This window comes from Lontra canadensis, unplaced genomic scaffold (assembly GCF_010015895.1).
Source record: "Lontra canadensis isolate GAN:19392208 unplaced genomic scaffold, GSC_riverotter_1.0 scaffold1, whole genome shotgun sequence".
Classification (NCBI taxonomy): domain Eukaryota; kingdom Metazoa; phylum Chordata; class Mammalia; order Carnivora; family Mustelidae; genus Lontra; species Lontra canadensis.
Window position 1 is genome coordinate 45,272,524 of NW_022630995.1, and position 26,861 is coordinate 45,299,384.

Genomic DNA, 26,861 nt, shown 5'->3' on the forward strand with positions numbered 1-26,861 from the left:
ACCATCTGAGCCACCCAGGTGCCCCTCAGATCCCTGAATTATAGCTCACATCTAGAACCTGACAATAGCAGAGAGAATTCTAACAGTGAGCGCTTTCATTTTTTTTTATTATTACGTACCATTTATATTGTAAAACACTTTTTAAAACCGATTGTCTAATTGTCCTCCAATCCTGAGAATTTGGATATTATTATCATCACTGTAAATGAAGAAATGGAAACTCAAATTCCATGGGACAGGCAACTGGAAGACATGATGCTGGGATACATGATGCTGGAATACATGAGTGTGTTTCAGTTCTGACCTGTCCCACTCCAAAGGGAAATTGTTATACTTTATTGTCCCCTTGAGTGAACCACATTTATTTTATTTTCTAGACATGCATTGAGAATCTCTGTGAAGTTAAGTACAGCATTTGAGGTTGGGGATTTATATATATATGACACAGTAATGTGGAGAAAACTCTGATATCCAGAGTAGAGATAAAGGGGAACACTTGGCAAGGCAGAGAACCACAGGTAATAATGCAAATCCTGACACATGGAAAATTCTGAAATATTTTTCCACTTATAAGAGATAAATGGACATAGTACTGATGGCTAATTTTCTCTTTACCTCTAATAACTTTGCAGAGTTAGCTCAGCAGGACTGAATTAATTCAGTGGAAGAAAGATTGAAAAACCAAGATTGGGTTCTGAGGGCTCCTCATTTCTAACAAGGCTACTTTCTTCACCAAGAAGCTACTATTATTGCATAGTTGTCTAAATTATCTCTGACCACACCCCTACTCTATGGATATATAGTCTCTCCATTAAAACCTTCTCCTTGGTGGTCTATTTGAGTCTGAGCACTCCTCTTTGGGACAATCACAGCCTGGGGGACCATGTGTATTCTGTTATGTCTATCCTTATAAATTTTCCCCCATATATCGTTAAGTATATTATTAAGTATAATATATCCCCAGTATATTATTAAAGGTGTAGAGTTGTACTATAGGGGGCTAGTTATAACCATATCTATATCTATATCATCTATATCTGTATATCTCTGTTCCCTTTGTAGGACTCCACCCATTTCAACAGAACAAAAATAACTTACTGTTTTAAAATACACTCTATTTTGAACTGTTACTTACTATAATAATAGTCAGATTTTTTGACAGCTACTATAAGGAAAGTATTATACACACATGGCCTCCAGTATAAAAAACAATCTTTCAAGGTAAGTGTTATTAACATTCATCTTTCCCAGTGAGGACTATAAAGTTCAAGGGATTATGTTAGTTCTTTCTATGTTGTATTTTGAGACTCTATTACATGCTAGAACTCACAGATACAGCTGTGATCTAAATGGTTATAAACTTTGTCTTCATGGAGTGAGCAGGAGAGCCAAATATCCATTCAAACAATATATAGCTAGCTACATACTGCGATGCATTACAAAGCAAAATAATGGTACCTTGCCAAATCAAGAGTTTAGGGACTCAAAGGAGATGTAAATGAGAATGTGACAGTTGCAAAAAGATCCATTTCTAGATGAAAGTCAGAAAGGTGAACTGTATGGGGGCAGAGGAATAATTCAGATAGAAAAATCTATTAATTGAAAATCCTCAAGCTAGGGAAATTTCTGACAAAAACAAGGAAATCACAAAAGGCAGTGTGGCTGGGGGGTGGCAGGTGATGGGAAATGCCAAGAGATGAAATAGAAGATTTAGGAAGGAGTCACTTCCTACAAGACTTTCCCTACCATCCAAGGACTACTGATTATATTCTAAGGGTAACAAGAAGAGAATTAAAAGTTTTAGTGGACAAAATGGTAAGATGAGATTTGCGTTTTAACAATCTCATTCAAGATGCTCCATAGAAAAATAATCTAGGAATAAGGATTGAGAGCAGGTCTGTCTTGGTCTAAAGCTGAGCTCCTTTCACTATACCTCATGGCCTCTAACATCCGTTATTACATTTGCTTTCCAGACCAAATCTGTGGAGGTGGAGAAAACAGGAATTATTATTCACTTTTTATACATCTTGACACTGAGGTTAAATAAAATAAAAAAAGGTAGAAGGCCAAGGTCTTTTTATTGCCAGTGACAAATGATATAGTTATTGAGTTAATGAGAAATGGCTAAGAATTACCATAGACCTATCTAGTGCCAAGTTCTGAGTTAAACATCTTCTGTTTATTAACTCCTTGAATTCCTACAAAAAGAGTAATGAGGATTTACTCCTAAGGGTCTGAAGAAGAACCTTTGGCAAAGAAAAATGAAGTAATTTCCTCAAGTTCAGATAGCTAATACAGTCTAGAGTCATTTGATTCTAGAATTGAAATTCATGGTTACAGCTCTCTTCTGGGTTAGACATACTATATGGGATCATTCCTCAGCAGCACAGCACTTATATCAGCTCTTCTTGTCTACATACAAATTGACTGGAAAGATTTACTCTTCCTTGGCAATTGTCTGATATGAGAGTCATCCTCAATGTTTATCGTAATGACCATTAGATTGACTTGATAACCCTTGGTAGTGACTGGAGGCTTAGTGGTGTGTATGGCATTTTTTATTCAGATTTTATTGTTTTTTTATTACAAGCAATAAATGAATATTCATAGTGATGATAAAGTGATATAATATTATGGCTGAACATAATGCAAAATATCCATAAAGGTCCTTGGACACAAATAGTAGGCAAGTATAAATGTTCTCACTAAATCCCTGAGAAGTAAAAGCAAAGCAATCTTTATTAATACACAGTACTTTGTTTTCAGAGTAAGTATGTAGTATGAAGTTATATGTCCTATTGTTAGGTTGAATTAACATATACTGTTTGGTTTCTCTCAATGAGAAATAAGGTTTTATTGCCTATAAATGTGAATATTGTCTATCTGTTCAATAAATGCTCTCCAATTAAAAAAATTATGTAGACTATAAATTACTGTTTTATTGCATATTGTAATACATAATTGGATGTTTGAATTGGCTTAAAATTTATCAGCAATAAATGCTATAAACAACTGTTAAGTATGTACATTAAATCTGAATTTAATTAAAATTAAAGTGTTACTTTTTTTTTAAGATTTTATTTATTTATTTGTCAGAGAGAGTGAGCACAGGCAGACAGAGTGGTAGGCAGAGGCAGAGGGAGAAGCAGACTCCCTGCTGAGCAAGGAGCCCGATGTGGGACTCGATCCCAGGATGCCGGGATCATGACCTGAGCCAAAGGCAGCCGCCCAACCAACTGAGCCACCCAGGCATCCTTAAAGTGTTACTTTTTATTCATATAATGGATATTTAAATGTTGAGACAACATCTGGTGTCTTCTCCTTTATAAGTCATCATCACTCCTGGCCTAAATGTTCATCCTATGATCAGGGATCAAAACATTAAGGAAGGGGAATCAATATAAATGAAAGTGTCAGAGCAATAATGTAAAAAAAGAAACCCAGGCTGGTGATCTCTTTGAACTCTTGAACTATGTCTGAAATCACCTTTCTCAGGAATTTTAATGAGTAAAATTAAAAGTACTTTTTTTCACTGTTAATTAGGTTTTCTCCTACTGATCTTTGTATTTTAATTAGTAGACATAGTATACCAAAAAAAAAAAAAAAAAAAAAAGGTACTGCAATATTAGGATCTCCAAATCAGAAACAGCAATAAAATAGCTCTGGAAAGAGACATCTCTCTGTTTTAAATGAACCAAATAGAGAGAATGTCACATCAAGATTGCTACTCCCAGTTTCCTACCTTCTTCCTCACTTAGTGTTGTGTCTGACATACGGCATTCAGGAAATGTTATTTTAGTTAAGAAAGTTAGAATTTAATGGGGCAGTGATGAAATTAGGAGACCTAAAAACTGGCAGACATTCATCCTGGAGCAGTTCTCTCCCAGGGCTCAGGATTCCCCGTTGTTATGGTGGCACATGCCTGCAGCACGTGTCTTCTCTTTACTGACTAAATTATAGATCTTGGCACAAGCCATAGGAATTGGAACCATTCCTGGCTTTGCAAATAATGTACCAACTGGAGCATAATGCATACCTTCATTAACAAAATTGGGGCATGGTATTCAATAAACACTCCCAACTACTGCTTCATTGTCTGTCAATTTCAATTTAACCAGAGCTATTTTTAGCTATGGAGTAAATTGTTTAATATTGGCAGGAAGCTTGGTATGGTGGTCATGCCAAAAGTCTTAATTAAGCATCAAAGAACTCTGTTACTTATAAAAGCTTTAAAGAATATAGTTTGGGCTTCAAGCAAGTAACATTATGAATTTCCTGGAGATAGTATAGTTTATGTCAAAATTAAAATCATCTCCTGAGTTAGAAAATAAATTTCTCTGTTTTCTCTTTAAAGTTATCTTTGCTACATTTCAAGATCATGATATATGAACAAATTCATTAATCCATAGAATCAAGGGTTGATTTATTCTTTAAGGGAAATGTCCAACGGAGATGATCTCACCACAGAAAATATTTTCAGTTAATACTGAAGTTAAGTTTTTAATGGTTTACTGAGTAGCTTCCCTACAAGTTTTATTACTATTCCTCCTCCATTCTTTGTGTAACTCAAGAGGTTCTTCTTTTTTTTAAGATTTTTATTTATTTGACAGAGAGAGACACAGTGAGAGAGGGCACACAAGAGTGGGAGAGGGAGAAGTAGACTTCCCTCTGAGCAAGGAGCCCCATATAGGGCTCCATCCCAGGGTCCTGGGATCATGACCTGAGCCGAAGGCAGCTGCTTAATGACTGACGCACCCCTCAAGAGATTGTTAATCTGGGGCCAATGAATATGTTTACAGGAACACAAATCCCCTGGTACTGAATATAAATTTTTTTTTAAAGATTTTATTTATTTATTTGACAGACAGAGATCACAAGTAGGCAGAGAAGCAGGCAGAGAGAAATAGAAGGAAACAGACTCTCTGCTGAGCAGAGAGCCCAATGCGGGGCTCGATCCCAGGATCTGGGATCATGACCTGAGCCGAAGGCAGAGGCTTTAACCCACTGAGCCACCCAGACGCCCCTGAATATAAAATTTTGAAATAGGAGTCATGCATTTGCTCTAATCCTCAAAGCTATTATCTGTAACAATCAAAAATTAATAAACAGTGCTCTAAACCCTCATCTGGGATGTTTTAAGCATCCCTGTAGTTTTAATGAATATAAAAATACCTTCTAAACATGTACCAAATACAGAACCCTAACCTGTATACCCATTCTATAAACCCTTACATGAAAATACTGAAGGGATTTATAATTATCTTAAACTCACTAGAATTACCCTGTCTTTAACCAAGTCACTAAGCCACATACCAAGAAAACCAGATCTGCAACCTTTTTCTCTTCACTCACATCATGTGTATACACACCAAGTTCTGTATACAATAGTGCCTACACATGGGACAAATCTCCCCATTTTTCTTCTTTGTCACCTTCACTTTTTTATTCCAGGTTCCCATAGTCTCCTGTCAAGGCCAGTGCAATAGCTTCTAAATCAGTTTTCCTAACTCTGGTGTTCTCTGCTACATTTAGTCTCCATATAGCTATCCGAATGATATTACCAACATATAAACCTGACTGACCATGTCATTCCTTGCTAATTATGCTTTCATGGCCATCTCATTTATAGGATAGGATCTTTTCACCAGACATATTGGATTCCTTCCCAGATAAGTCAATTCAAAATAGGAAAAGACATGAGTCACCAAACCTCAAAACTGTAAGCATGTAACCAAACTGAACCAAAGACAGAACTATAATAACCTGCATTTTGCAACCTGCCTTCCATTCCAGCCCATTTTATTTTTAAAGATATGGGTAGACACAGACACAGACAGACATGTGCGCCACTGCGCATCCACCATACACACGTGGAGAGAAGAAAGTTGGAGGAAAGAGCATTATTTTTATTTCTTTTTGCTTTCTCATTTTAGGGATTTGCTAATTTTATGCAAAATAGGGATGTCCATCAGTTACATTTTGCAAAGCCATCAATTATGGGAAAAAAATTTTGAGTAATGCATTTTGGTTATTTTTTTTAACATATCCAGGCAATTTACTGCCCTATGAAATATATTTAAAATGTAGGCTTATCAGGAGAAACTATTTTTCTGACCTCTTTATTTCTTATCAGACACTTCCTGAACTTTTAAACAGGATTTTCATTTTTTATGTACTCAGCAGTAATTCAAGAGTAAAGCACTCTACATTTAAAGCTTGCCTTTCACTCTCAGTTCTCATTTTTGGAGGGAACACGTGGTTTTAAATTAGAATGTGTGACCGCAGTTAGAAAACCTATTGATACTGACAAAAATAGTAATAAGAGAAAGTTGGTTTTTCCACCTATCATGTTTGAATACAATCCAGTTGGAAAGATTTTCTTTTCCTTAGGGCAACTAACCAGCAGGTCTTACACTGTTACATTTTGGAAACATAAATTGAAGTTAGACATTTACAGCATATGGTACAAAGTATCTAATTCCTCTAGGACCCAGGGAAAAGCCTCATTCAAAATTTGCATAAGCCATCAGTGGTAAAGGATCTCAGAGGCAGAAGCAGTAGGAACAGGAGGTGAAGGTATTTTTTCATGCACTGTGAATTATGAACTTTGCATTTGTTTAGATATAATAATAAAATGGAATTAAGTTTGTATTACCATGTCTAGAAATGTCTTGAAATTACCATTTCCAAGAAATTCCTGTCACATACATACTGATTTGGTCTAGCTAATATTTATCAATTTGGTTTATTTAGTAACCATCTCTGGTGCTCCAGCCAGCTGCCAAGTATAGAGTTATGCCCTAGTATTTCAGAGGCTAATAAGAGACAGACCCTACATTCCAGAATCTTGAATAAGGGAGAATGTTATATGTATTACTACAACAAAGTGTCTAGTGTAGCAATTAATGTACATAATGTACATAATGTAATGTACATTTCATAAGAATTAATGTACATTAATTCTTATGAAATAAACAGGGACAAATTTTAATATATTTCCATCAATTTGATGAAAGTATTGAGGTCTCAGAGGTAGATAAGGGTTCACTGTGTCCCAGTATTTGAGAGGATGTTAGAAGGTAGAAAAGAAACTGTAAAGTATCCCCTGAACTGAGAAGTCATTTGGGACTGAAAAATGAAGCAGGCTACTCCATATGGTTCACCCAGAGTTTCATCCTCCCTGACAAGGAGGTTGGGGAGGATGGGAGTCTGTAGCTGTGCAGCTATTCTTTGTAATGCCTAAACCAGAGTCTACAGATTTTACAGGGCAAAAGGATGCAGAGGAGGGCACTGTAGTGAGATCAGAGGGTCTGCATGCACTTCAAAGGGTTTGCACGGACCTAACTGACAGCTAATATTTAACAGACCTCTCCTGGCACAATCTGTGCATCAGAAAGAGGAAAGACGATGTTATTCCTAACAGGTCCATGGGAGGCCAAAGCAAGCCTCCCAGCATCCCAGCATACCAGCCTCAATGGTCATTTCTAAGGTATGTAATGTTAATCTCCAGGAGTCCCAGAACAAGTAGCTCCCAGTGAGGTCCTTGAACAGACATAAACAAGAGGGAGAGCCAGAGATGGAGTTAGGACTGAAAGCACTCCCACGGGGGAAATTGGGTAACAATGTATCCACCAGACACTATTGGAAAGAACATTCTAAGTAGAGAGAAGATTCTGTAAATAGATGGTGTTATGGACAATGTGATTTTTTAAAGAGAACTGTAAAGATGCTCTTATTTCTGGAAAAAATAATATGTAAAGCAGAGTGGTAGAAAGTGAAGCCCAATGTGAAGCTGTGGACAGATGAGGATGCAATTTCATGTTACAAAAACAAACTCAGGGTTAATTCTGATTGTATGTGATGGGAGGAGTAATTTTATTCTATATGGATGTTAAAAATGAACTATTTAACAAAAAGAAATCTACTAATATTTTAAACATGGAAATGACATGTTTATACTTGCATTTGAGAGAAATTATTTCATTACTGTATAGAGAATTGTCTCAAGAAAGGAGGAAACATAGGTAGAAAAAAAAAATACTAGAAGCCTATTCCAAAAGTTGAGCTGAGGTAGTAGGATTAAGTAACAGGATAGAAGGAGGTAGAGTAGGATAGAAGGAAGTAGAGTAGTGGGATAGAAAGGAGGTAGAGATGAAATCTATTAGATCTGATAACTATTTGGCTATAGCACCACAAATACATTTGTTACCTCATTGGATTTATTACCATGAATCCTTATGCTTCTTTTATTATTTTCTGTAATGTTAAGCTCAAATGTTTTGTGATATTTTTAAAGATTTATTTATTTATCTTAGCATGCACATGTCCGTGCACAAGGAGGGGAAGAAGTGAAGAAAGAGGAAGCAAGAGAATCTCAAGCAGACCCCACGCTCAGTGTGAAGCCCAACATGGCACTCGATCTCATGACCCAGAGATCATGACCTGTGTCAAAATCAAGAATTGGCTGCTTAACCAACTAAGCCACTCAGGTGTCCCAGGTTTTGTGATTTTTAGAACAGACCCTCTCTCATCCCATAAGTAAATAAAGGAACATACAAAGAGAAAAGGTATCAGGAAGCTGTGTTCCTAGGAGAATGATTGAAATAATGTAGCATGGTGTCCAAGCTACACAATGAAGGGCAAACACAGAGAGAGGTCCAAAAGTTTAAGATAAACTAGAGGGGAAAAGACTAGGAGCTCCAGTGAAGTCAAAGAAATAATGAAAGAAAAATGTAAAAAAATGAGGGACTGGCAGGATGGCAATCTGTGGTCATATATTTACATTGAGATTTTCAGCAGTGGAGAAATTCCAAGTGATGGCAAAACACAGAGTGATACCTGAAAACAAAAATCTCAGGATTAGAAAATCGATAACATGTAATATTACATTGATGGACTTATTATAGATCTTGAAAATTGAGAAAAATTACCAGAGTTGCATGGGGAAGAACATTTTGAGCCTGATGTCAAAATATATATATATTTAAATAAAAGCAGATAAGAAAAAAAGAACTGTTTCTTTAAGAATTTGAGTTAAAGGAATAATATAGCTGAGAGAAAAGATACATTTTGGAGACTCAGGAGGACTTTTACTTGAGCTTTGTGACCAAGATACTTTTTGTCCCTCTTACTGGTCTTTTGAATCATTTTGCATTTTAGTTTCCAGAGTTCTCTCACTGCTAAATGGTAATACCAATTCTTGCCATTTACTGTTCAGAAAAGTGGATAGGATCAATGAGATGATATTTATCAAGTGCTTTGGGCTCTTTGGAATGTAGGACTATATAAATATCATATACTGCACTCAAGTATATAGAAGAGAATTGCTCTAGATTTCAAACTCTTCAGGGAGTTACCCATATAATGGAATCTGTCTCAGTGAAATGGAGATTAATGAAAAACAGTGCTATTGGAAAATTTGTAGTGTGTCATGCCAAGGTTCTACCTGCACTGATGAAACATGGATTTCATAGCCACACTCTTTTTTACAGGTAGAATTGAATAGAAGTACGTGTGGTAAGTTTGTCTTAAGGCATTAGGCAGCTAGGCTATCTATTTTTAATAGTACAAGTAAAATCACAGTTTTATATATAGTTTAGAGCAAAATATGTGATTGGTAATCTATTTGAAGGGTTTATCTTTTTTTAAAATAAAAAATAATCATTGCTATCTATTCTGAATTCTCACAGGGTGCTGAGTATTAAAGACATCAATGAACTAATTAAGCTAATATCAATTAAGCACAAATACCTGCTATTTACTAGGTATACACTGCTAAGCAAGAAATAGATGACCTCTGCCACCATTGAATTCTTCAACTACGTAATACAAGTCGTCAAAGGAGAAGTGAGAACATTTCCTTTTTTCTTTTCTTATACTCAGAGCACCTTAAAAGGTATGCAAATGATTGGAATGAGTACACCAAAATCTTAGAAGGAATGAACCAGTTCTCTTAACCTTGAAAGCTCAAGTAACAACAGAGATGCAGGACTAGATACATAAAAAGATTTAAAATGTAATCGGAACAGATCCTAAAAGGGTTTATGTCAGGCTTGCAGAAGTTCTCTATTAGAGCTAATGCAATAGCTTTTGCGTCAGATTTATCTGGAGCATATTCTGATTGGCTACATTTCCAAATTTGTAGCTAACTGACACAAGTGAGAATTTGCATGAAATGCAAGTAAGTATGGAGGAAAGCACATTATGTAACTTACAAAGAGGCACAGAGTAACCTTCACATCCCATTCAGATCACAGAACCTCTTGGTAAATTCTCTTGTTTTCTAAATTAATGTAATTCTCTAGTACATCCCTCAGAGAGCAGCTACTTTTTTTGTTTCCCAGAGCATCAGACGAAAGAGGGATTAGGAACTGCAGAATAAAGACAACTTTGTTGTGAGCTAAAAATGCCCTCAGAGGAACGTGCACAGTACCCCAGAGGGAGCAAGGAATAGAAGGTTTCTTCCTTTTGAAATAATGGCTAGCTCTATGGAGATGGAAAATAGACTGACAGATCCTTTTTCCTGCTGGGAGAAAAGAAATGTAAGTGTGTGATTGGTTCAGTGACATTCATTTAAAATTTATTCATAAAACTATTCAATCATTTATTCAACAAATATATGCTGAGAACTTACAAGCAAGGTGCTGTTGTAAACTCTGAAGGTGAAGTTGTTAAAACAACAAAAAAGAGCCTATTCACTTGTGTCTATCTTTCTAGAGGGTAAAAAAAAAAAAAAAAAAAAAAAGACATGAAACAAGGAAACAAATGAATAAGGCAATATCAGCTGGTAGTAAGTTCTATGAAAGGAATAAATTAAAAGAGTGTACCATTTGGGACTATTTTATATGGAATGGCCAGGAAAGCCTCTCTGAGGAAATAGACTCAAAGACAAGAATGAGCCAAGGGCAATGTGGGGCAGAGCCTTCCACACAAAGGGACAGCAAGCGCAAAAATCCTGAAGCTGGTGATATCTGGTTAGATCCATTAAAAACCAGTGAGCAAAGGAAAGTGCTGTCTGAAAAGGATATGGGGAGTTGGGGTGGTGGGGGGGTAGGGAGGGCTCAAACAGTGGGGAGATTTAGGATTTGAAAAGTTTATATCTTTTTAAAACATATTTCGTAAACTTATGGCAGACAAAATAATGGCTCCACAAAGTCTATCTTAAGCCCCTGCATTGTGAATATGTAACCTTATGTGGCAACAGAGAATTAATATTGCTAACCAGCTGACCTTAAAATAGGGAGTTTATTCTGAATTACTCAGGTGGGTCCAATGTAATTACAAAGGTCCTTAAATGTTGAAGCCAAAGGTAGAGGAGGAGTCAATGTCAGAATGATGGTGTTTGGCAAAGACCTGATATTCCATTGCTGAGGTGGGAGATAGAAAGGGAAGAAGGAAAGCCTAGGAATTCAGACAGTCTCTAGAAGAGAAGCCTCTAGAACCCTCTAGAAGCTGGAAAAAAAAATATGTGTGTTGCCCTAAGTCACTGCATTTGTGGTATTTTGTTATGGAAGCAATAGGAAGCTAATATAAAGCCAACACAAGATTTTGAATTGAACACTAGGTTAGTTTTATTTAATTGTTACCATGTCATCCTGACTGCTCTTTGAAGAATTATAAAGATGCAAACCTAGAAAGAATAATTAAGAGACTACTGCAGTAGACCAGATGAAGATATAATGTAGGTATAATGGGGTAGAGTCACTGGAGAAAACAAGGAGACATTTCAGGCAGGTTTTTGAAATAAAGCTAACTTTTTGAGGAATAGGAGTTTGCAGAAGAAAAATAGAGAAGTCTATCCTCGTTTTTTGAAGGAAACATTTGAGGGAATGAGGGAACTATTTGCTGAGTCTAAAGCAGAGGGGAGAATTTAGGTGAAAAGACTGTGCTCTTTTAACTGTATTAACTTTGAGATATGTATTGCAGATATACACATTTGGAATTGAGGGGAGAGATTAGAGCAATAAAAATAAGTGTGCTAGCAATCTGCATAAAGATACTTTTGTGCATGGTACTGAATTAATCATTCATGGGAGAGAATATTGGGACTCTGTTGGATTTCTGAGTAATAACGTATCTTCAGTTAGTGGAACTACAAGATGGGACTGGTCTAGAATTCCAACGCCTGGGATGCCTGGGTGGCTCAGTCGGTTAAGCATCTGCCTTTGGCTCAGGTCATGATCCTTGGGCCCTAGGATTAGTCCCACATCGGGTTCCATGCTTGGCAGGGATCCTGCTTCTCCCTCTGCCTGCTGCTCCCCCTGATTGGGCTCACTTTCTCTCTCTGACAAATAAATAAATGAAATCTTAAGAAAAATAGAATTGCAAAGGCTGTGAATATGATGGCTTTTTTACATCATCTTTTGAGTTCAGAGCTTCTAAATACTCACCGATAATCTCTCTCTCTTCTACTGGTATATGCAAAGTTAAACTGGGAGGTTGATTAGGTATGCACCTAAGCCTCTGCTTTTCTTTCTTGATTGTAGTTCAGCAACTGTAAAGGTAGAATCATGATGGCAGTCTTGAAGAATGCATGGTCTAAGCCCTTGTTCTAGACAAGTGGACTTGATACTCTAGCTATAGGTCTGGGTGTCTAAATGAAATACAAATATAGAGAAAATTGGAAATGATGCATTTTATATAACAAGGGAGACTTAAGTGAAAGATTGAGAAATGTAAAAAAATTCATCAATTCAAAGAGGCTAAGCAAATTGAAACATGGGAATTAGGCAATAAAAAATAAAGTTGAGAATAAAATCTGATGTAAATATAATCAATAGGTCGTGGAGATATTCCCCGAAACATTGGAAATTCCCAGCTCTTTGGAATTAAGACTATCTTTGTGCATTGTCATATAGAATGGACTAAGAAATAAAATGGTAAGACAACAAAGAGAAGATGACTGAACTTAATGTTTTGCCATGGATTAATAACCTAGCCTGTAGTCTTATGGTGCTTTATTCTGTTATTGTCATCTTGGGTTCTGTAACTGCCTCTGAGATTCTGAACATAACTGTGTATGTGTGCATGAGAGAGAGATTAAGACTTAGTAAAAAGAATCGGCTAACACAATTATGGAACTTCGCAACTCTCAAGATCTACAAGATGAGTCAGCAAGCTGGGACCCAGGATAGCTGTTGATGTAGTTCTAGGCTGAATTTGAAGACCTGAGCAACATGAGAGCTGATGGTGTAGTTTCAGTCCAAAAGCTAGCAGTCTTGAGACTCGGGAAGAGCAAATGCTTGAATTGGAACCCAGCGGCAAAAAAAAAGCCATGGTCCCATTTCAAAGGTAGTCAGGCAAGAAGTCTCTTACTCAGGGGAGGGTCACCCTTTCTGTTTTATTCAGGCATTTTACTGATTGGATGAGGCGCACCCATTTTAGGGAGGACAATCTGCTTTACTCAGTCTACTGATGTAAATGTTAATCTTACCCAAAACACCCTCACAGATACACTCAACAGGATGTTTGGTCAGATATCTGGGCACCCTGTAGCTCTGTTACATTGACAAATAAAATTAACCTTCATCTGTGGGGATGATGGAAAACCAACAGAGACAATAGAAAAAAGGAATGGAAAAGAAGTAGGGTAGGCAGGCTCCAAATAAATTCAGAGTCAGTGAGAGCCATTACCCAGAGTGCAACTTTTGCCTGTTTGCCATTTGTAGTGCAGGAACATTGTTTAAGAGGTAATCTGTGGGATCAAGTGTTGTCAGATGTACTAAATAGTATTGTGACATTGGACACTTAGTGAACCACTCTGAACCATGTGTTCTTTATGTGCAAATGAAAAATATAATGGGGACACCTGGGTGGCTCAGTTGGTTAAGCAACTGGCTTTGGATCAGGTCGTGATCCTGGGGTCCTGGAATCAAGCCCTGGATCTGGCTATTGCTCAGCAGGGAGTCTGCTTCTCCCTTTCCCCTTCTCCTGCCCCCTCATGGGCTCTCTCTCTCTCTCTCTGAAATAAATAAATACAATATTTAAAAATAAATAAAGAGAAATATAATGATATCTGCCTCTTAAAATTGTTAGAATAAATATAACTATTTATAATTAATAAATAAATATATGTAAAACACTGAGCACATTGTTATATAAGTCTGAAAGAAGGATTTTTTTCAGAAGTTAACGTTTGTATCAACACCATTATTTGTATTAGCAGGTTGGATCTCTTAGAAAAGCCCAGGATGAAGGCAAAATTCACTTCATCAAATGCCTTCTCATCACTGGACTTATTTTCATTTTAAAGGATTTGTTCACACATTTCTTCTCTTTTTAGAAATCATACCTTTTTGTAGAAATCAATAGTCTACAACAAGCAGATATCACCAAAACACTACAGCTCACATATTCCTGCATAGCTTTGCTGATCCCCCAGCATTTATTATGTATCTGACTGTGTGGGGTACGTAATCCTCCTATTACATTTAAAATTAAAGTAACCACTTTGGTCCCATAATGTCACAGAAGGTTTTATAGCACAGGAAGGACATGAGCTGCTTTTGATGGAGACTGATATCACTGGATGGGAGAGAATTAGAAGTGATATTTCCCATGTCTTTTCTCATGGTCTACCAAGTAGCGATTTTCTCACATCATACAGTATCTATTTCCCTTTATCCTAAAACAAAATTTAGTAGAAATAGATGAAGTTTAAAGAAAAAAATCAATTGCGAACAATATTATACATGTTCAATGATCTTATGCTTCTTGATCTTCAAAAAGTGTCATTTGCTACATTGTTACCTGAGTAGAGGCCATGAAGTAGGTGTGTTACAGGGTGCTCCCCCAACCCCTCCCTACCTAGAGTCAGCATGGAAAAGATCTGTTAGTAGGAGAGGTCTAGGAAGCACTATGACTCAGTATTCTTAGTCATACTATGACTAAGCTTCTGAAGAGACTTACTTTGACAAATTAATAGTGAATTATCTAAGCTGGAGTAGAAAAAATGCAAAAGAATGCTCTGAGCAATGTAGTAGAATGTTAGGGTTTAGGAGCTAGGCTCTGGAGCTGTATACAGCTTGGAGTTCTAATACTGGATACAGCATGCAACAGTTATGTAACAATTGACTTATTAATTTCATAAGCAGCAAATTTCCTCATAGACGTATTTCACATATCCAATGTTGCTTAAGACAATGAGACAATACACGTAAAGGGACTGACAATTATTGTTAATCATTTTATTATTTAGAACACCCTTACACATGCATTTTTACTACCTCAGGGTTTATTTGAAGACTCAGATAGAGGTGGAATACCAGGTATGTCTGAACTATTTTGGAGCATAGTAAAAAGAATTTGGATGATCAATGTATCAAAATGTGAGCAATAATGAAAAAAAGAAGTATGAATAGATTTAAATGTAAAAAGTTAAAAGGTAAAATTCAATACCTATGTAGTTGCAAAAGATTAGGTGAATAAAATACAAATAGTAATTTTAGCAATATTCAAACTAAAGAACAAAAAGCAATACTTTCTGCATTCTGTATTAATTATTGTGGATTGACAAATTTATAAATTTATAAACAAATTTATAAACAAATTACCACATCCAGATAGCAAAACCATAAGTCAATAGAAATCTCTGGAAATCCAAGTTCTTTGTTTCCAAGGCCTGTTTTCTGCAAATAGCACCATTTCCTCACCAGCCAAAGCAAAAACAGTCTAGTAGGAAGAAACCAATCTTCACCCATTTCTCAGCATCTTGGCTTCCTATCTGTTGGAAACAGCCCTGCAGCCTGAGCTTTCTTCATGTCCTGAGTTAATCTCCTCTGTAGGGTTAGAATATCAGGAGCTACAACTTCATCAGCAGGGTGCCTTAAAGTTAAGCAATACTTCCCATTTCACTTAGAGGAGGCAAAGGGCTAACTGTGACAAAGTAAACATTAAATGCATGAAGAAGATCAGAGGGTTAATTTTAATTTGATTTTCCAAATGATCACCCTCAAAAGGAAAACCAGGAAAAAGATGCTCAATCTTGTCTTGCAATTCAAATATGCCATAACAGATATGATACAAAAGGAATGGGAATATGAAATGGAGAATAACACAGATATTATGAATATCTATAGAGAGGAGATGAAATGCAGAGTATGGAACTGAAATGTTTCTGTTCCTGGCATCCCCATGCCCAATAACCGTGAGAATCATAAGGTAATCAAGGAATTCCCCTGGATGTTTAAAATGGTCTGGGAAGGAAAAAGGTCTGAACCATGACTTGTATCTGACCCAGCCAGAAATCCAGGAGTTGGCAATCTTAGGATGACTTCTGCTTACAAATGTAGAGGTGAGGAAGCAAAGAAGAATGTAGAAATCCACATTTCTTTTGAGGTCAGGTGAAGTCAACATTTAGCAAAGAGAGTAGACAAACGTTTCCACCTGTCCCAAGCAAGATTGCATTAAGGGAGTCATTATCAATGCTGTAGAATATAGATTTATAATAGGAATTAGGCCAACTTGGGGAAGAGATGAAAATGAAGGTCTAAAAGTATGGTGGAGGGGTTGGGGTTGTAGGATGAAAGAAAGAGTAGTTAATTAATCAGTCAGTCTGAGAAGTCAAGTTCTTCCAGAGCCGTAAGTGGGCCCACGATGGAGCAGCTTCTGGGAGGTCTACTAGACCCCATTCTTTCAGTGCAGCACTAGCCTTGTGGGTCCACAGTTAAGGGTGCTGTGATTGGGCTAACAATGCTGTTTGCCAGCAGAACCAGTAGCTGGGAAGAAAATCTGCATATAGACAAGAGGAGAATGAGAACAATTGGAAACCCACCTATTACTGTACAATTCCTCCCCCACCCCCACATCTGGCAGCAGAAATACCTTCAGAAGAACAGTCACAGATTTACTTCTGTCTTCCAAACTTTGTATACCCACCTCCTGTAGCCAACTCTAATTTGGTACCATAGATAGAAAGAAATTCCAATTGATGTAGTTGTGAGCATAACAGAAGTAACACAGCAGTCCACCATTCCACACTAGGCCTGACTGGTAGAGTGTGAACTTAGCAGTAGAGGGATGTGGGTAGCATTAATTTTTGAGGGAAGGACTAATAGCTACAATTCTGTGGGGTCCCTGAGATCATGGATACAGAAGGGAGGTAAATTCCTGGGAAACACCAAGAACTGCCAAGGCTGATAAGAGTCAATTATTTGGAAGTCAACTGCTTTCTAGCATTACTACATGATTGATAATCAGAAGAGATCAAGGTCAAGAACACTCTCAACACACACACACACACACACACACACACACAAAGTACCCTGCTGGCTTGCCAATACCTGGGGAAGCTTTGACTGTACAATAGAGTGGCCAAAGGAACGTCTCTGAGGCTGTGCCATAAATGCTAAGTGGACATGACCTCTTTCCTCTGAGTACACTGTTAAGCATGAGCTTGTCAAGCTTGTTTTTCATTGTTGCAATAGAGTCCAGCCAAGGTTGGAGGAGGCTTAATGATGAAAAGGGAAATTGTACTAGGACTAAATTTGAAGGAAAAAAATTGCTGGATTGAACTAGACTACCTTGAATTTGTAAAATCCATTTTTTTTTTCAACACAAAGCGGAAACAAGACACTCTGAAATAATGTTAGCTCTAAAGAATGATTATTTTGAACAAATAACTCTATGACTTTAGACTGTTTAAATCACCATAGGAACTTCCTTCAGGCTCTGTTTTCAGTGCTGAATGGCCATGACCTCTTTCTCTTGAGTACACTGCTGAGTGTGAGCTTGCCGACTCATCAACCCCCGCTATAGGCTTCTAAACTACTCTCATAAGGACCAGCCTCTGAAACTAAGTCCAGCCCCAATCTTGTGCATTCCTGGTCCTTTTTAATCCTCAAAGGCTGGTGCTGTTTAGGAGCTGCTTAGCTCCTGCATGATTTGCCCCAGAGACTGCTCCCAATATGACATTTACAGAAACCAAGAGAACACTTCCCTTCAGTGGTTTATATTCCAGTGACTGACACTAAGTCCCTTTAAATATCTGCTAAGTTTGGAGCCTTTCCATTGGCTTAAGCTTCTTTTATACAAAATAGAAAGTGATTCATCTTAAATATGGATAAATTGCTGTGCCATATTCAGAGAGATTAAGAAGCTTAGAAAGAAATTTGTCACAAGAATTCTGCAAAGAAAATTATTGAATTGTGTAATTCTAATAACTTACAGAGAGACTCAAAAATGTCTACGAATGTTTAGGTCAAGGGTTATACAATGAAGCATAAGTTGAGTTCATATAAGAAGTGGACACCTAACACGCAAGAATAAAAACATTACAATACACAAGCCTGCTGCTTGCTTCTGTGGGTCCTAAAAAGACACTTGTGTAAACTTTCAGTAGATTATTTAAGAGACCCAAATAGACACAGTCACTGTATTTAACTTGACATATCATAGTCCTCAACATTATAGTAATCTAAACACTGAAAGTATGCCAGATCTATAATGTCTTTTAATAAAAGGGTAATGGGAAAAAATACGAAAAATGTTTTAAGTCAACAGTGTACTAAATCACACCACATATTGTTTTTTATCTAGATCTACTTGAAGATCAATAAATGTTGCCCTGTTGTTTTGTTTTTGTTTTTTTTCTAAACAACCAATTCTGTATGATTTTGCTAAGGCTTTTTCTTCAAAATAAAAACCAAACAAAATCAAAGGATACATAAGTTGTAGTAACATCTGGGGAAAATATATTGATATATTTCCTTCAAGTGATGCTACCCAACTTGCTGAATAAGATCTGCCCAGGAGAAATAGATATAAATTGTAAGTAGCTGGATTATTGATTTTTAAGAAAAGTTGTGGAAATGATTTAGATAAACATGAATTCAGTCGATCCTCATTCTAACCCTGAGATGTCTGATTGTGAATCTTTCCTTAACAGACTCATTCATAGCTGTTGAGAAAAAAATAATTAGCTGTCTATATTCTCTAAATTAAAGGATGATTACAAAATTACTCCTTTTCAAGATTCCTCCAATTGAAAACTACCACTGTGCTTGAAATCTTTTCATAGACTTATTTGGCTAAAATTCTACCCCCTCTTTACAAAGAAAATGAATATAATGACATAGACAATTACCTTTTGCTGAGCATTTATTATGTGCCAGAAATTCTGTTACATCCATCAAGAGCAATACTTCATATAATTCTTGAAGAAAACTTTGAGGAAAGTATTAATATTACCTTCATCTTACAGATGAGAAAACTAAAATTTAAAGAAGTTAAGTAACTTACCAGAAGTTGCACAGCTGAATAATGGTAGAATTTTGTGTTCCAAATATTTAAGAATATATATATGTGTGTATATATACACATATATTTAAGAAATATGTACACATATACATATGTATGTATACAAATATTTAAGAAATATGCATACGTATACATACATATGTATACATATACATACATATGTATACATATACAAACATGATTGTCTTTGGCAGGAGTACCCTTCCTGCTCTGATTGTCAACATTCTATTTAGTCCTGAATATGAAGCTTGGTAGGATTCTCAGAGGTAAATCTAATTTCTATGTCAGCTGTTTACTCTATAATAGCTCATATTGTATTGATTTGAAATATTCCTTTTTATTTCCATATCCCCAATTTGGCTACATTTTCTAAGTATAGTGAATATGTCTCTTTTATATTTATTATTATTGTTGTTATTGTTATTCTTAGTGTGCTAAGCATCATATGTGGTGCCACCTGCATATTTAATGCTCTACACATGTTTTCTGGATGAAATTATATAAAATTAAATTACCACCAGCATCTTGTAAACTTATGTGTTTTTTTTTTGTAACTGACAAAATGTAGGGGAGCATGAAAAACTTAAATACCAAAGATATTAGTAAATATTTACTATTCAGTTATAGAAACAAAGAGTGATGGAAATTCTTTTTTATTTTAAGATTTTATTTATTTATTTGACAGACAGAGATCACAAGTGGGCAGAGAGGCAGGCAGAGAGAGAGAGAGGAGGAAGCAGGCTCCCCATGGAGCAGAGAGCCCCATGCGGGGCTTGAGCCCAGGACCCTGGGATCATGACCTGAGCTGAAGGCAGAGGCTTTAACCCACTGAGCCAGCCAGTTGCTCCAAGAATGATGGAAATTCTGCTGGATAGAACAAAATGTCCTAATCAATCAGGTTAGGTGGTGATGACAAAGAGGAGTGGTCAAAGCCCTCGCTTTTAGCGGGTAGACTGCAGCCTCATGTTTAACTGTAGTTCAAGGTGAAATCTGAACAAATTACATTAAAGGATCAACTATAATATATCCATAAGGATGAAAAGAACAGGGAAGAGGAAATAATAAAAGCAAAAATTTAGAAGCTGTGAGATAGATGGAAAAAAACAAAACCAAAAACAAATAACACTCTACACCAGGGGTTGGTGAATATTTTCTACAGCATCATAGTAAATACATTTGGTTTCTGCACCACACAGCCTCCATAACGATTGCTCAACAGTGCCATTGTTTTGTGAAAACAGCCACTGACAATACCAAAATGAATGGGTGCGGCTCTGTTCTAATAAAACTTTATCAAAAGAGGTGGTAGCAGGCAACCTGTCCTCTGCAGTCTCCTGCTGAAAATCCACAGACTTAATGAAAATGCACCGAAGCTCATAGTGGAAGAAGCTCAGAAAAGACTAATTTACACCTGAGAGTGGCAGGAGGGTTCAGAAATTTGCAATGACAGGCAATTCTAAATTTGGTATGCACCCCAGGGTGTACTCTGCCATCCCATACAACCTGGCCACTGTCTTCAACCACCTTCAAAAAAACCCTGGAGAATACAACCTTGAGAGGATAGATCAGCAGGTACCTGGACTGGAGAATACCAGGATTAAGAGAAAGCAGTGGTGATTTTCTGAAAGAAGAGCATGGTGAGAGCTATTCCTCCCTCCATTTTCACTATGAGGATTCAGCAGGCTTGCAGCCTAGTTTACCCTCCAGGAAATACATTGAAAGAATGTTATCTGATCAATAAAAAACTAGCTCCAAAGAATAGTGTGGATCCCGTAATGTATGATATAGTGATTTTAACTCACAGTCAAGCCCATCAATAAATGGAAACCATAAAACAAAAAGTGATATCTAAAAAGAAACATTCAGAAAATGAAAAAATAAGTCCTTTGAAATTTACATATGTTACCATAAATTCAAAATCAATAAAGTGGTGTATGGCTCAGTCAGATAAGCATCTGACTCCTGATTTTGGCTCAGGTTATGGGATCTCAGGGTCATGAGATTGATCCTTGCATCATGCTCTGTGCTGAGCATGGAGCCTGCTTAAGGTTCACTCTCTCCCTGCCCTTCCCCATTCCCACTTGCACATTTTCCTTCTCTCTCTTTCCAAAAAATAAATAAATAATTAAAAATAAAATCAGTAAAATATTGGGAATGTAAGATGTAGAGTTCTCTCAGACAGTAGATCAAAAACATTAAAAGGTATGTATAAAAATGATTTGAAAAAGCTATTTGAAAGTATGGAATCTGCTCAGATGTTACAGAATCTGAAAATAGTAGGGAATTAAAGAATGAGAAAAGAAAAAAATGAAAGAGGACTAAATAATTCGATATATATTTTCAGAACTCAAACTTGTGCATTCATAGATTAAAATGGTCCAAAAAGTGCCAGGACTACAGCTAAAAAAGATCCCTGCCAAGACATATTATCATGAAATTTTAGAATAGTGGGGGGAAAAGAGAATATCCTGAGAGTGTTCAGAGACCAAGGAAAAAAAAAATAATAAAGAGGGAAAAAACAAGTCAAAATCAGATTACAAGTACAGCATTAAGAACTAAGAAGGCAAGATAAATACAAAGAAAACTACAACTGGCATATCATTGTCAAACTATTGAAAATCAAAATTAAGGAAAAGATAATGAAAAGAGACAGAAATAAAAATGTCCTACTACATATAGTCATGTTGGATTAAAGTACTGGCAATAAATTCCCATTTCCCCCTCAAGAGGAACATTCTGATCTACCCATGAGAAAACAGGTCTGTTCCAAGGTCAAGTTCCTTCATATAAATTTCAAATTTACATGAGGTTATTTACTTGAAGTCCTCATGCTTTCATCCATTTTTGTCATATTTTCCATTAAGTCCTTGAATATATTTATAATATCTGCTTTAAATTTTTTTCAACTAATTATAAAGTATCTGGCATCATAATATCAGGATTTATTAAGTTCTCTTCATTTTAAATGTAGGTAATATTTTAAGCATGTCTAGGAATTGTATATTGCTCAACATAGATGAATTATATCATCTTCCTTAAGGGGTTGAGTTTTATTCTGTCAGGCAGTTAAATTAGAGGTGATATCTGTTGCTGTGGCTAAGCTTACTTTTATTATCTGTTAGTTCAGGTCTGCTTTGTGTTCGAACTCAGTACTGGGGTGTGCCCTTACTCTATCTCTAAGGCAAGGCTCCTCTAATGTCTCAGCTGAGTACCTAACTAAGGTGTTCAGTTCAATCTTCCATTCTGGGTGTACTGTTACCACTTCAGTGTCCCTGAATTGCACATTTCTGCAACAACAGGTGATCCCTGCGAGACCCTCAACATCTCTTGTCCATTAGCCAGGAACCCATGATGAATGTCTGTAGTCTTCTCTCTGTGTGGTCTCCTCTCCTCAGTTATGCCCTGCTGTAAATTCTGACTACGTCAGCAGCTCAAAATTCTTAGTTATGCTCTTGCAATTTACTGAGACTAAAGCTGTGCTTGGGATCCACTTGCATGTTCCTTGTTGGAAAAGTGCTCCAAAGCAGAAATCCGTGCATATGGTGAGGGTGATCATGGAGCTCACTCTTTGTGGTTCCCATTTGCCAAGGATCACAGTCTGCACTGCCTATCGTTCAATCCCTCAACATTTTTGCCTAACATAGGTTTTCTCAAACTTAAGGAATTTATGACTGGGAGGGCAAGTCTGTTAACCAGTTACACCTCTATGGCTGGAAGGAGAGGATTCAGTTTTAAACTTGAAAGGTAAACTCCTTTATTTTACTTTTAAAATTACAATATAGAATAGTATTAGAAGATTGGTTCTGTGTATCCAGTGTAATTTCTTTCTTTCCAGACTCTACTTTTTTCCTCCACATACCTTAAAAGGGAATATTTGTATGAGCCCTAGAAATCTGACCCAGGACAAACAGGCTTCTGGCATAATCTTATGGAAATAAGATGTGTAGGCCTGTAGCTTATCAGCTACCTGGTGACATTTGAAGCTCTTTGCTCTTTTTTTCTGTAAACCTGACCAATAACAATTCCTTGGCAGTGGATGATGTAACTGAATTCCTTTGTTTCCTGCCTGTGGAGCATTTCTTCAGTTTCTGTAACTTTGCACCTGTAAGACTTCCAAGTCATCTTATGAACTGCTTTCATGAATGTTATTCAACTAATAATCATACTAATAATGGCAGTATCCATAAGCTGTTATCTCAAGCCACTTTTTGTCTTCTTAAAATTCTCGTTTCTTATCATTATCTTCCTTACTGCTATCAGCAAGCATTCTTACTCTTTCCTAATTATTTGATCTTCTGTGACAGAAAGGATGGGTTGTTATTTGTTAGATTTGCCCAGTACATTCTGTAGTTGCTAGCTGATACCAGCTAGCACCAGCCTAAAATACTTAATAATCTTCAGATTAACTTTTCTTGTTACTTTCCCTTTAAGCAGCCAAGGCACCTGGACCACAGTGATTTAGGCTGCATTATAAAACTCCTGGGATTAAAGAAATTTTCTGATTGGATCACAGATTAACGTAAAGGATAGATTAATTTTTGTGGACTACTAGTTCAGCTGAAGCAGCTGCTCGTATTTTAAACTGCTAACGTCATCATATTCTAGCATACAGAAGTATGGTTTTCCTAAGAATGAAGATATCCAAAAGAGGAACTAATAAGGCATATCTAAGCAGGGTGTTTGGTAATCATGAGATAAGACTCTAGAGGGATTAGAAGCATGAGGATGCCTTTGTGCCAAATTATTAGCTCATGATAACCCCTTCCTCCTTGTCACACCTGGCTGCATAATTCCTATCCAATTAAAAGTGACATTTTCCGGTGATGTTAGCAATTTAGTTGCACACTTTCTTTTTTATTTGAGAACCTTCTTGGCAGACTGATCACTGAAGACTGGAGATGTCTTTGTTCCTCAGATGCTCTTATACATACTTAGTGAGGAAAAATTGTCAAAATTATGTTGCATTGGGCCTGGCTATTGAACAGTGGAAGTTATTCCCCTGTTGTTTGGTTCAAGGCCACAATGTGGTCTGCTTCATTTGTTCCATTTCACCAATCACTGCTGAGAACTACTCGTCTATTTTTAAGAAGTTCCTTTTCATTGAAATTAATTGAATTACATGTTTCTTATAAGTATGGAAATTGTTAAAATGAGGGACCCTAATTCTAAATCACATTTTAAAAAATTATCCATTGTACTTGTGTGAGCTTTGATGAGGAACAGTGTCCAAAATCACCAACACCGCTTCCCCAACTGGAAAAAAACATCTTCCTATATGGTCTCTCCACTTCTTGCAGAGTAAAGATCTATCTCCTTAACAAGCACACAAGGTCGTTCATGATGTGTCTTGAACTTTCCAATATTTTCTCAAGTACCCTATACTCTATCATAATAAAATCATACTTTTTTCCAAAAATGCTCAGTCCCGTCACTTATATATGTGTCCACATCTACCATTTCCCTAGCTGCAAATGGCCAATGAAATCTTACTTACTCTTTAAGAATCAGCTCAAATATCTACTATGTTTAACTCTTTGACTGCTCTAAAGGAATAATTTTGCTTCTGTGTTGTATGTTTACCAAGTTGATTTACCATTTATATTTTAGTTCATCATATTTTGGTTCCTTGATTATCCATATCCAACAAGGTAAATTATGTGAGGGAAGGTATTAGATCTTCTACAAAAAAACCAGATATCTAGGATAATAAGTACCTGGTTCTCTGCAGGGATTTTTATTGCTTGAATTTACAAATAAAAATGCAGGCACCTAGTAGCCTACCCAGAGCCACACATAAAGTTAATAGGAAGCCTGTGATTAAAATTCAAATAAATCAGGCTAATAGGTTGTCAACCACACCAATTAAAAGAGGTACAATATTTAAAAACATATTTAGAAGAGTATTAACTAGGACTCAGAGCATAGGCTTCTTGAATTAATCATTATAAATAAGGGGATAATTAAAAATAAAAATTAGAACCAGAACTCCATGTATTTCATTCCCTAAGAACAAGAATCATTTCCATCTAATACAATAAATAAAATAGCATTCACTGCAATATTCAGTGAGCTATAGAACCTAAAGTGAAATCACGAACTTATTTCTGTGTTTTATCTACTCCAGGCCTATTAATGAAAATTAAATTTCAAGTTAATAGCAATAAGATGAAAGCACATGAGTTCCACAGAGTATTGTAAAAGGGCAATTTAGTATGTAAAAAGAACAGAAGCATTTTCAATGTATAATATTTTTAAATTATTATATTATAGATAAGAAATTCACAATTCCCACTATAATTTATATTTTAGATTCCTTTTATAAACAATTAAATTTTAAGACAAAACATCATAGTTGACAGTAATTTTCCAAGAAGATATGGAAAATGCACCCGTTCAGATGTTTTGGCTCTAACAATCAAATAATTAGCTAAAACAGACATGAGAATGGCTAAAATGCATTTTTGCAGGTGGTAAAAACTCTGGGACAAGTGTACCTGGAGTGGTTCAGATATTCTTAGATATTTTCCATCAGGACATATGAGGGCTGTACCAGCTCCTGCTGTCTTATATAGATTCTACAATATCCAGGTAAAAACAAGGAGCATTTACTACTAGTTTTGTTTTTAGTTAGAGAGAAACATATTTCCAGTAGCCCCCCAGTAGTCATTTCCTCCATTGTCATTGACCTGGGGTGGATAATAAGCTATGCCATAAAATCACAGAAGGCTGAGAAAGTAGCTGGCATTTTCAGCTCTTCTATGAGGCAGCAAGCGTCATCACATCCTGTGTATATTCCTACAACTACACTTATTCTATCACACATGTATCTTCCCCTAGACTGTAGGCTTATTGACGAAAATAATTTTAATTTATATCCTTAATGGTTTAATAAATTTATCTTTCAATAAGTGAAAGAGAGAAAGAAAAAGGAAGGGAGAAAGGAAATGAGTAAATTTTAAATGTGGCAGAACTTCTCTCTTGGCTAGAGAAAAATATCAAGCTAACTGAGCAACACCAGAATAGTATATCAATCTTTATTTATTGAAGTTCTTTTAGAATGTTATTATGTATATATACACTCAGGCTTCTCTCCAAAAGCCAAGCTACAATTCCTTTCCCCTTGGCTCAATATACTTGCCTGGGATGCTACTTAGTTTTTTAGAGGTTACATTAAAAGATCCAAATCAGATAAATAATTTAGCCATACCTACTTTTGATAGCAAGAAATTCTTGTTTCCTTCAAATCATGTAATCATTCTGAGATTGTTTAATTTTTAACCACAATGAAGTTGAAAATATCGCCTGATTGGGTGGGTAATTAGGTAAAAATTGAATACAATTCTGCTGCTTTGATGTATAGCTTTGGAATCAAATGTGCACTACTTAGAACACAGACTTTAAGTTCCTGTGGTCAGCAACTTGGTTCACTCATTTTCATATGCCAGCCTATGCTATATGCTACAAAGGTCAAGACTTAACTGTAATATAATGCCCTTCACAGTGCATATTGCAAAATAATGGGCTTAGTCTCACTGAGGTCCAAGGCAGAGGGCTTTCTACAGCTCTACAAGGAACAGTAGTAAAGCAGAAAACATAGTCTGGAGTGG